This window comes from Euphorbia lathyris, chromosome 1 (assembly GCF_963576675.1).
Source record: "Euphorbia lathyris chromosome 1, ddEupLath1.1, whole genome shotgun sequence".
Lineage (NCBI taxonomy): Eukaryota > Viridiplantae > Streptophyta > Magnoliopsida > Malpighiales > Euphorbiaceae > Euphorbia > Euphorbia lathyris.
The window spans coordinates 108792905-108805823 of NC_088910.1; positions in this window are offsets into that span (position 1 = coordinate 108792905).

Consider the following 12919-nt stretch of genomic DNA (forward strand, 5'->3'; position numbering starts at 1 on the left):
TAATTAATTGCAGATTTGGTTTACTCTTAAAAATCTAGTCGTGTCCTTTTCTGTTTTCACCTTCCCCATAAAACATTTAGCTTTCTCTAATTGCTGTACCGACCACCACCGCTTCCGACCTTTTTCCTCCGTCCAACCACCATCATATTTGCATGTATGAGTTAGTTATAATTTGGTATATGGAGCAAGCAAATTAATTAATTGGGTATATAAAGCAAGCAAATTAATTATTATTTAGTCAGATATATAAAAAAGAGGGGGATGATGTAGGTCCCAGTAGTGGAGGAGGAGATTAAGGAGGTGGCGGAGTCGAATAAGGTAGAGACAGAGCCTGCTGCGTTCGGTCAGATATAGTGATTGGGACTGGACAAAATTATCAAGGAAATTGCTAGAAGTCCTGTGATTAGAAGGGAATCAAACAAATCAACTAAATTTGTCGTCTGGATTTGAACTCAAATGTTTAAACTCTGATTCATTTTCCTTTAAATTCAAGCCATCTGAGTGTTGATTTTTTTTTTCTGGGTTCAAATCTGAGTTTTGATTTACGCCGTTGTTATTAGCAGTTGAAAGGATGGAACAAAATAATTGGCTAATTGAAAAAAACAAGAGACCTGCTTCTTCAATTCCATTAATCCAAAGGATAATTAAAAATAAAAGTTAGAAATCGAACGGAGTTGGTGGTGGTCGGCGGAAGAGAACTGCTGAAGGTGAGATGGTCGGGGAAGATAGTGGAAAAAGCAGATCTGAAAAGTTGTATTTCTTATTAATAATTAAATTAATTTTTTTTTACAAATGTTTCATTTTGATTGGCTGAGGCATACCACGTCATGCCGGGCGTATCATAAAATTTCTCGTTCATTTAGTTATGAACATCTGATGAGTTTGGGTAAACAAAAACCCTTGATTAAAGCTGATCACTCAAAACCTTATCATCTTGAGCATATACCTAAGTTTTAATTAACCAGCTTGGGCTTTTATTCATTTTCTTTTTGGCGGTGAAACAAAATCTTTCAGCGGCCTCTCTTTCTCTCTCTTCCAGATAATCCTTACTTTTCTCTCTTTCTCGGTTGGAAAAATAGAAAAGCTCCCATGGGTTTAATTCTTTCGTTCTTATCCTCGATCACCGAAGAGACGAGCTCTCTATCTTTGTTTTCGGTTAGTGGTTCGTATTCTATCTCTTCCAGTAAATCACCTTGTCGGTATGTTTCTGTGCATGATTTCTCCTTTTACGAATTTTTGCTTATAGTTGCGTATGGGTACTGTTATTCTCTGGAATTTTTACCTGAGAGTGCAGGTTAGTGACTGTTCCGTTTGGGGTTCGGATCAAATAGGAAGGAGGAAGATGACCTCCTATACGGGTTTGCTGAGCGTGGTTTTAACGATATTATTTTCTCTAGTTGGTTCTGTTTGGTAGGAGGAGTCGACGGGTTCTGAATCTGATTTGGTCAGTAGAAAGAATCATTTCAGAAGTAGACTTTGAGCGGGTTTTTAATCTGACTTTTCGGTAGAGATAGTCGTTTCAGACTTAGACTTGGAGTAATTTTGAATAAGAGCCCTTTGAGACTTAGATGTTTAAATTGGTTTAAATTTGATAAAATTGATAAAAATGGATTCATTGTTGTGTTAGGCGTTTAACTCGGTTTGTTTGGTAAAAGACTCGTGTTAGACTTTGGGTTAATTTGTTGGTAAAAATGACTCGAGTAATAAAAATAGTCGGGTTAGACTTATAGTTTGACTCGTTTGCCATCATTTTTAAGACTTACGAAAATCATCCAGTTTGTTCGTTAGAACGAGCAGTTTAGACTTAAATTTTTTTTGTGTTAAAGAGACGATTGGACTTGAATTGAATGTGGATGGTAAAAAGAATCATTTGGATCTTACGTTGAATTGGATCGAGAATTGTCTATAGAGTAATTGAATAAATGGATCTTACGTTGAATTGTCTGTTTAATCACTTGAGAATAGCAAGTATTATAAATAAAATAAAAACAGTATAAAATTATATATATATATATATATATGAGAATTGTAATTGAATATATAAATGGCATTAATAAGTTTATCAATTGCTCTAAAATTGTTAGAACTACGTGGCTTTGATTCCCGATTTAAAGATTGCAAGATGACTCGGGATACGTAGGAAGCTTGATAGAATTATCGAGTTCAAGCTAAATAATTAAATAAACTTGAGGTAGTCCACATAAATTGTTATCTATTAACAATCAGTTTAGTTTTTGAACTGTTAGAAGTTGGTTACCCTATTTTCCGTTCATACCCGGTGCCGTTTAGGGTCGGGTGTGACATGTCGAGCCTCAAACCGAGAAATCAGATAAACTATTAAAAAAAATTTGTTACTTACCACTTCCACCTAAGCAAAAGTAACACCTTTAAATAACACATTACTAAAAAGGTTTGTTACTTCTACTTTTAGTAAGAACCACTTGTCATAAAACAATATACATTCATTCAATTAATATACAATTAATAACAGATTGAAGGACTAAAATAGACTTTTGAGGCATTAAGACACACTTTTGAGGAACAACAAACATACTTTTAGGGACTAAACTAATTGTTTGAAGAAAAGTAGCAGAGAGAAAAACTTGTTACAAAATGTAGTAACAAAATAAAATTAGTAATAATCCTGCTTTAAAAAAATAGTAATAACCCCCGTAATGTTTGGTTACAACCAAATTTGTAGTAACAACAAAGTAACCCTCCACTAGAGATTGTTTAAGAGTATGAAGAACAAAATTAATACATTATTAAAATTAAAGGTCAATGAAGACTTTGATTTTTTTTAATAATTGATTTTCGGTACCAGTGAATATAATAGTGGAATATTATATATCATGTTTTATATAAATGTTTATTTGTGACTTTTGGATTTCATTTTCTTTCTTTTGTCTTTTCATTTTTTTTTGTAACACTTATTGAGCTAGTAATTGATAATAAATAATAAATATTGTGTTAATGTAAAGTATTATTTGTGATTTTTTTTAGCTTGACACCTCATCTTTTGATGACATAGATGCTTGATAAAGGGCTCTAAGAGTTGGAAAAGGGAAAAAAATTACAAAAATCATGACACATCATCTTTTGATGATATGGATACTTGATAAGAGGCTTTAAAAGTTGAACTTAAATATATATATATACACACTTATATGCTTTTTCGGATAATTCCTTAAAAAAAATGTCTATTTTGAAAATAATTTTAATAAAAAGGTCCGGTTAAAAAAAATTCTTCATGTAATGCTATATAAAACTCTGATATGGTTATTGAAACCGGTGAATAAATCATCGGTTTCATTTTTGTGAAGAATCCGGTGTGCTATTCACCGACTTCACCAACTTTGGACTGCTGCAGCAGCCAACAACTCCCATATATCAAAATAAAAAAAATATAATATAAATACACATGTCTTCTATATTTTTGTATAATTTTTTTTTTTATTCTCCAAAGAGTTGATTTTATAAGGTTATAGGTAAATAATTTATGGATATTTCTTTTATATTAGATTGGGTAAATGATTTATTAGTCCCTGTTATTTACTTAACACACTGTTTAGTCCTTCTATTTTGAAAAACACATTATAAGATCTTTATCTTTTGTTAATATTAACCATTTAGTCACTTTGTCTAGTTTTTTCGATTTTTAACCGAACATATCTGCTTTTACGACATCCATAGTAGATACAAAAATGACCACGTTACTCTGTTATTTTCTGTTTGTCTGTTTATGTCAAATATAACGGTTAAAAATCTAAAAAAGATAAAGTAACATTGTACAGAAAATGACCATGTTACAGAAAATAACAAAGTAACATTGTCATTTTGTATCGCATTATGGTTGTCCTAAAAGTTATGACATAACTTTTAGGACAACCATAATGCGACACAAAATGACAACGTTACTTTGTTATTATTTGTCTGAATGTTTATACCGAATATAACGGTTAAAAATCTAAAAAAGAAAAGATGATCAAAAAATTAATAGAGATAAATGATTAAGACTTTATAATATGTATTTTTTAAAAATACAGGGACTAAATCTAATAGGATAAATAATTGATTAGTCTCTTACTTTTACTTAACACACTGTTTAGTTCCCCTATTTTGAAAAACACATTAGAAGATCTATATCTTTTGTCAATATTAATCATTTGGTCATTCTGTCTATTTTAGTTTAGAATTAGCCGTTATATTTGACATAAACAGGTAGACAGAAAATAACAGAATAACATGGTTATTTTTGTATCTACTATAGATGTTGTTAAAGTTAAGATATGTTCGGTTAAAAATCGAAAAAACTAGACAAAATGACTAAATGGTTAATATTAACAAAAGATTAAAAACTTATAATGTGTTTTTTAAAATAGGAAGACTAAACAATGTATTAGGTAAATAACAAGGGACTAATAAATTATTTACCCAATCTAATATATAAGAAATGATTAATTTTATCCATAAATTATTTACATATAACCTTATAAAATCAAGTTTTTGGAGAAAAAAAAATTATACAAATTAACTATAGAAAACAAATGTACTTATATTTTATTTTTTATTTGGATATATGAGAGTTGTTGGGCTGCTGCAGCTTTTAGTGCTGCAGCAGTCCAAAGTTGGTGAAGCCGGTGAATAATACACCAACTTCTTCACAAAAATGAAACTGGTGATTTATTCACCGATTTCATTAACCATATCAGACTTTTATATAGCATTACAGGGAGAAATTTTTTTAACTGGACCTTTTTATTAAAATTATTTTCAAAACAGATATTTTTTAAAGGAATTATCCTACTTTTTCGTTGTATATAAACAAATAAGTAAATATTATTTGCTTATTTATTTGCACTGAAGTTTTGAAGATTATACTTTTGGAATATTTATACTTACGGGGATTGAATAAATTGGGTTTTATGAATTGAGATTAGAGATTATTATTTTTGGTAATTGGAGGAGGGTGAAAACCCAAACAAAACAAGGAAAAGAAACTAATTAACGACCTATCCTATGTGAGTGTCGGTCAAGCCGATCCTCATAAAGAATAGCTTGGTGGCCTATAGGAGGCACATCACACTCGTGATGACCCAAAGAAAATGACCCTGCGAAATTTGTCATCCAGTCAGTAGCCTGATTACCTTCACGAAACGTATGAATCAGACTCAGCTCCCAATCTTGACTCCTGTACTCCCTGCATCTCGTCAACAACCATGCTAATCGGTGGTGCCTTCCAGTGTCCTCATGTATCATTGTCAGGACAGTCTGTGAATCAAGCTCCACTTGGACCCTTCTGTAACCTCTATCCCAAACCATTTTAAGCCCAAAATAAAGACCCCAGAGCTCAGCTAATACTGTCGTACAAACGTCGAGATTAACCATGAATCCACATCTCCAGCGTCCCTGCTCATCCCTGATTAAGCCTCCAGCAGATGCTTGGCTTGGGTTCCCTTTACTAGCACCATCAGTATTTACCTTAATCCAAAACGGATTCGGAGGGTACCATCGAATCCAAATATCCCTACTTTTTGCACATGCAGCATTAACTAGCAAAAGTTGTGCATTTATGACTTCCTTTGTTCGAGCCATGACGAATACCGCCTTATCTCGTACCCACTCCGCATCTCCAAACACCAATTGACAACTCCAGTTCCAAATCCACCACAAGCACATTGAGAACAGACACGACCAGGGGATACTATCATACACAGCTGTATACGTTAAGTTTTTCCAAAGCCAATTTTGCAATCCATATTGAAAAACCGGGTACAATGAGTAATTGGAATGAATTTGAGCGAAATTTCTGCCATTTTTAGGTAAATGATTTTCTCACTATTATTTATCACCACCATTACCCTCTATTACTACTAATTAACTATGAATTACTTTTCTTTATTCATCGTCCAACTTTCATTTCTTTTTTCCATAAAAAAATCATTTCATTTCTTCTTTTTTTTTTTCTTAAAACATCAACTGATAATCACATTTAAACATTCAAGATATGTTTCTAAAAAAATCAAGTTATGAGCCAAAATCAATTTTGTTCATGCATTATTAGTTTTTGTTAAAGTATATTTAAAATTGTATTTAATTTAGTTTTTCTAATTAGAATAGAAATTCAAAACTTCATCTTATTGAATTTTATTAGAAAAAAATATATATTTTTTTCGTTGTATATAAACAAATAAGTAAATATTATTTGCTTATTTATTTCCACTAAATTTTTGAAAATTATACTTTTGGGATATTATATTTGTGAGTGTGTGTGTGTGTTTTTTTTTTTTGATAATATATTTGTGAGTGTTGAATAAGTTAGATTTTATAAGATTTTAGATTATACTTTTGGAATATGTATATTTATGAGCATTAATTATATTAGATTTTATAGTATTTGAGCTCAGAGATTTAGGTAAATGATTTTCTCATTGTTATTTATCACCACCACTACCTCTATTACTACTAACTAATTATGACTTTTCTTTATTCATTGTCCAATTTTCATTTTTTTTTCCATAAACAAAATAATTTCATTTCTTTTGTTTTTTTAAACATCAATTGATAATCACATTTAAAAATTCAAGTTATGTTCTAAAAAAATCAAGTTATAAACCAAAATCAATTTTGTTCATAACATTAATAGCGATTTTTTTTTCCGTTAAAGTATGTTTAAAATCATATTTAATTTAGTTTTCTAATTAGAATAGAAATTTAAAACTGCATCTTAAGTGAATTCTATTAGAAAAAACATATACTTTTTCGATGTATATAAATAAATAAGTAAATATTATTTGCTTATTTTTTTTTTTGGTAGAAATTTGCTTATTTAATTACACTAAAGTTTTGAAAATTATACTTTTAGGATATGTATATTTATGAACATCGAATATATTAGATTTTATAAGATTTTGAGATTATACTTTTGTGATATGTATATTTATTAGCGTTGAATATATTGGATTTTATAGGATTTGAGATTAGAGATTTATGTAAATGATTTTCTCACGGTTATTTATACTAACTTGTTATTTACTAATGAACTATGGTCATCATCTATAGATGTAGATAAAAATAGTCGAACCATCTAATTTCTAGTTCTTTTAATTACATGTCTAATTTCATGTTCCGCATATCAAGCTTATTATAACCAATAATAGATTCAATTCCTAATAAAACTCAAATATTTTTATTCATGGTTTTACACTAGTTGCATATAAGTTGGTTCAAAAAAGCAACGATCATGTGTTTTTTTTTTTTTTTTTTGCGATTTAATAATAAAGTGGATGGAATGACTTTGATAGATTCTTTATTTCTTTTTAAATTAACCAATACGTGCAAAACATATGGTAAGAATCCAAATAAGACGAGATCTACATGATGTCATGGGTGTACATGTCTTTTATATTTTACTAATTGGTGATAACATAGCGTACATATAGAGTAGAATAACGAGATGAATGATTTAAGAAGTGATATTTAAAATTGATTTACCTTGTTAATGTTGGGTATTTAATGGTACCATTTATGGCATTAAGCCGGATGAGCAACTGGTTATCAACTATACAAATATTTTTATACATTATCTCCAAATTTTAATAAATACTTCTTTCTCAATATTTTAAATACCTCTACTTATTTTCTTGCCTTGTATTATAACTATTTGAAACCACGACAAAACTTAATTTTGTAATATTTTTAATTACGTTTTATATTATTTTTACATGTATCTTATTATTTTATGGAGTGCTTTCTATTCTCTTTTGCGCGTAATACCTTCACATCCCCTTCAAATAGTCCTTTTTTTTTTAATTTCCCCCCTCAATTTAGGGGACAACCTATTAGCCCCCTTAACCTAACAATCGTAACACTTCGGTCTTTTTATGTGCCCACATGACATTGAGTACTTCTTCCAAGACACATTCTACATTCATTCCAATACACCTTCTACATCTTGGCGTGAACTCTTCCTTCATTTCTTTGAAATAGGCATATAAATCTAAAGGGCATGAAGTGTTATATTTAGTGAGTTGAGGGGGCTAATAGGATGCACAAAGTGAGTTGGGGGGGATAATCGATGTCATGTACACATATAAAGGGGCATAAAGTGTTACATTTGTAGAGTTGATGGGGCTAATAGGTTGTTCCATAAGTTGAGGAGGCAGATTGAAAAAACGGAAGTTTTAATGTGGTTGCAAATGTATTAAACCTCTCTTCTTCATTACATTGTATAAATCATTATTTTTCTTTATTTAAAAGAATAAACAAAATATGAATAATAACAAAAAAATATATCTAAATATCTGTAAAACAAACAATAACATTGCCTAAAGCATTTGAAATATTTGCTGAATATTTTAAAAACTTTCGGCTTTATTTATTTATTTATTTACTAAATACCATACACAATTAATCATATTACATGTGGTCCAATGAGGTATTCCTTTTCACTCTAAAGAGTAATTGCCAAATGCCATGTGGACCACTCAAGGAATATCCCGGGGTCATGCACATTCTACTCGGGTCTTGTGTCTTGATTTACGAGGCCATAATTACGGTTGGTACAATCGTTTCAGATTGATAGTGAACTTCCACCATTGGTTAATAACCTGCCGATCTAGGAATCGTATAGGGATATGAGCAATTATAAGAATCTACCTAATTAAAGTAGGTGTAGCTTGTTGAGTCACTCAAGGTGAAACTTACCTATATGGGATCATGGCTCACTAAAGGGTTTGTGAAATTCCGGGTTATTAATTTGTTTAAAATAATGAGAGCAATTTTACATTAAAGTCATATGTAATAAATTGGACTAAATCAAATAAATAACATAAGATCTGTTTTATCTCTCAGGTCATAAAGCTCAATTTACTATTATCATATTTAAAATGGATCTCTGCACCATTCTATCTGATAATAAACTTAATGGATCTAACTTCATCGACTGGTTTTAAAGTCTCAGAATTATTTTGAAGGTTGATAAAATTGCCTACGTGCTTAATACCCCCTTGCCTGAAAACCTTGTTGATGGTGCACCTCTAGAGGTCATCACTGAGTACAAGAAACATAAAGATGACGATGACATGGTAGCTTGTATCACGTTAGCATATATGATTCCTGAACTACAGAAGCAGTATGAGAATATGGATGTGAACTCCATGGTTGTGCATCTTAAGGAACTTTTTGAGAAACATACAAGGACCGAAAAATATATATGAGATATTGTTAGGCATGAAAATGACTACAATTAAACATACTATTTGTGATGAATTAAGGGTGTTTTAGGCGTAATATTACTTAAAAGAAGGACTTATAAGTGTTTTATGCAGATTTGAAAAGATTAAGTCAAAAAGGCTGTTAAGCAGCCTGTTTTGCAGCAGCCATGAGGAGACGTGCAACCTTTGATCCAGCGGTTAAATGTTGTGTGCCTGATGACGGATAGCGACGTGACAAGCATCAGAAGCGGCAGGAAAGAGCAGCTAAAGTAACATGATGACAAGAGTGATCGACCCTTGAGTGTTCAAGGGTCAAAATATTTGAACCACTTTTAGTAATCCAGTATCGGTTGAACAATCTTTCTGTTTTGTAATATATTAAGAATATTTTGTGTACCGATTCCTTTTTCCTCCTATTTATAGACGTAGTGGAGGAAAAGGAAAGGTACCTTTTTTATAGCAGAAGATAGAAGTTTTTGTGAACAATAGTAGAGAGAGAAGCTCTCTAAGAAGATTATGACTCCATTGATGGAGTCTTATAGATGCTATGCAGGCTGTTCACTCAGTAGTATGAGTGAGTAGTCGTTTTGAACGGGTTCGGCCAGTTAGGGCCTGTTATATAAGTCTTATATTTTCTTATTTATGAATGAATGTTGATATATTATGATGTGTTTGATAAAGCTTTCACTGCATTGCGGTATGCATGTATGTTAGTGTTATATGAATGATAGGGAACTGCTTTCATCTTCACGGAACTATTTATCAAACGTCCAACCCCGAAGCAAGAATGTTAGGAGGTTGTATCAAGGGTTTTCTTCATAGAAATCCTGTTTCGATCATAATGCAAGAAAGAACCAACCTTAGGGACGCTTACGGTTGTAGTATATCTTGGAATCTTAAGAACACACGAGAGTTGACTTAAGTGAGCATTAAAGCAGAAACCTTGACTTCACTTTGCATCATTCATGAACAAATATGATGCTTAGAGACTGAAAGTAACAAGTTCCGCTGTGGCCTAGCCTGTTCCACCTTTTATCATTATCAAAAACTCTTTTCAATACGCTGAATCATTCACATAGTTACCACTTCACAATATTTCTCAAGATTAAGAATTCACACATCGCGAACACCTTGTTCTGCAAGGTTTTTCTAGTAAAGTTTGATCATCAATCCCTGTGGAGACGATACTCTATTTATCACTTTATTACTTGTATCTAGTGCACTTGCTAGAGTCTGTTCAGAGGACAACAGATATCAAAGTTCATCTTTCGCTCTAAGATGTAAGAGGGAAACTCTGTCATGTCGCACTCCATAAAGATGATAGGATATATCAAGAAGCTTTCTGATATTGGGTTTGTCATGGATAATGAGCTAAGTATAAACTTAGTCCTTCAGTCTCTACCTAACAATTATTCACAGTTCGTCATGAACTACCAAATGAATAACCTATGGACCTCCAAGACTGAGCTTTTAAACATGTTAAAAGTTGTTGAACCCAATGTCAAAAGAGAGATTTTGTTATAGTTGTAAAAGGATCTAAGAAGAGGAAATGAAAGTTTCCTTCTCCCAAGATCCTTAAGAAAAACAAGGTTGATTGTCCTAACCAGAGGAAAGGGAAACACGTCAAGAAGCCTAAGAGTGAATTCCACCATTGTGGCAAAGAGGGGCACTACAAGAGAAACTGCAAAGAGTACCTAGAGTCTCTTAAAAAGAAACCTCTACTTCAGGTATATTCTCCATCGAAATGAATTTAGTTCAAATGTCTAATTCTTGGGCATTGGACATTGGATGTAATTCTCATATTTGTACAAATATGCAGGAACCAAGAAGGACTAATAGCTTGAGGAAGGATGAGATGATTATGTGAGTAGGAAATAGAGCAAAGGTTGTTGTCTCGCCGTTGGGGATTACTCTCTTGTTTTTCCTTTTGGGCTTATATTGAATTTAAAACATTGTTTATTTGTTCCTGACATGTACATGAATATTATTTCTGTTAATTGTTTGGACAATGATGGGTTTTTTTCGATTAAGGATAATTGTTTAACCTGTCGTAATGATGTGATTTATTATATTTATGGTATTTCAAATAATGGTATTTACATGCTAGAAAATAATTTTCCCGTTTCACCATAGATACCAAAAGACCTATGTTAGATAATATAGATAGTCCAACCTACTCGTGGTACTATCGTCTAGGTCACATTAGTGAGAAATACATGTCTAAATTACATGCAAATGGATTCTTAGACTCTTTTGATTATGAATCAAATCAATAGGGATATGTGAATCTTGCTTGATTGGCAAGATGATAACGACACCTTTAACAGAAAAGATGAATGTGTGATAGAAGTATTATGACTAATATATACAGATGTGTGTGGTCTTATGTCTACACAAGCTAAGGGTAACTTTAGCTACTTTATTAGTTTCATAGATGACTATTCAAGGTTTGGATATGTGTGTTTGATGAAACATAAGTCTGAAGCAATTGAAAAGTTCAAACATTTTAAGAATGGAGTAGAAAACAAATAGGAAGAATGTCAAAACATTACGATCTGGTGAGTAGAGTCTTTAGATTATCTAAAAGAGAATGAAATTCTCTCACAATGGACTCCACCTTTTACACCATATTATAATGGTGTTGAAGAAAGGAGGAATCTTATTAGATATGGTGTGATCCATGATGAGGTCTAGTACTCTCCCTAAATCATTATGAGGTTATGCCTTAGAAATTGCTCTTTTTATCTCCAATCGCGTTCGAACTAAATCAACATCTGCTACACCCTTTGAATTATTCATAGAAAAGAAACCAAGTTTCGCATTTATGAGATATGGAGATGTTCATCATACGTTAACCATATTGTATCAGACGAAATATAACCTAAGTCTGATAAGTGTATATTCATTGGATACCCACAAGAAACTATAGGTTATGATATCACGTTGATTTCATTACACCGAATAATGTCCCTGTGGGGTGTCGTTGTACTCGGTCGGAGGCACTCCGATGCCTAAATCAGTAATGTACTTGAGAGAATAATCTGTAATCACAAGTAGGGTTTAGATAGTGTGTACCTCTCGACGCCTTATTACAGGGGTATTTATATAGGATTAAGTGATAACCATAATGGCTCCCCTTTAATGCCTTTTAATGAAGTGTAATGCCCTTTTAATGCAACTTAACTCTAATCTTTACCTCTGAGTTGTTATTGCCTTTAAGGCATCATTAATGTTTATTAATGATGGTGATTCCGCCGTGTAATAGTTTACTGTCATGTCTTGGCGGATCATGTAAGGACGTATTCTTTTATGTGGCGGACCTCAGATGGCCAAGGGCGTGTCACCGTATACGTATTATTCATCCGCCCTTACGTTAGACGTACGCTGTATATCCTGAGCTAGCGGGCCCCTTATGGCTTTTTGATATTCTGTAGATTAATCAACACCGTAAAGCGTCCCTGTGAGGCGCCGTTAGGATCGGCCGGGGACACTCCGATGCCTAAGTCAGTAAACTTCTCGGAAGAATAAACTATAATGACAAATTAGGGTTTAGAATAGTGTGTAAGTGTACCTTTGCCGTCGTGTTACAAGGGTATTTATATAGGTTTGAGTGCTAACCGTAATAACTCCCTCTTAATGCCCTTTTAATGAAGTGTAATGCCCTTTTAATGCAGCTTAACTCTAGCTTCTAACCTCCAAACTTT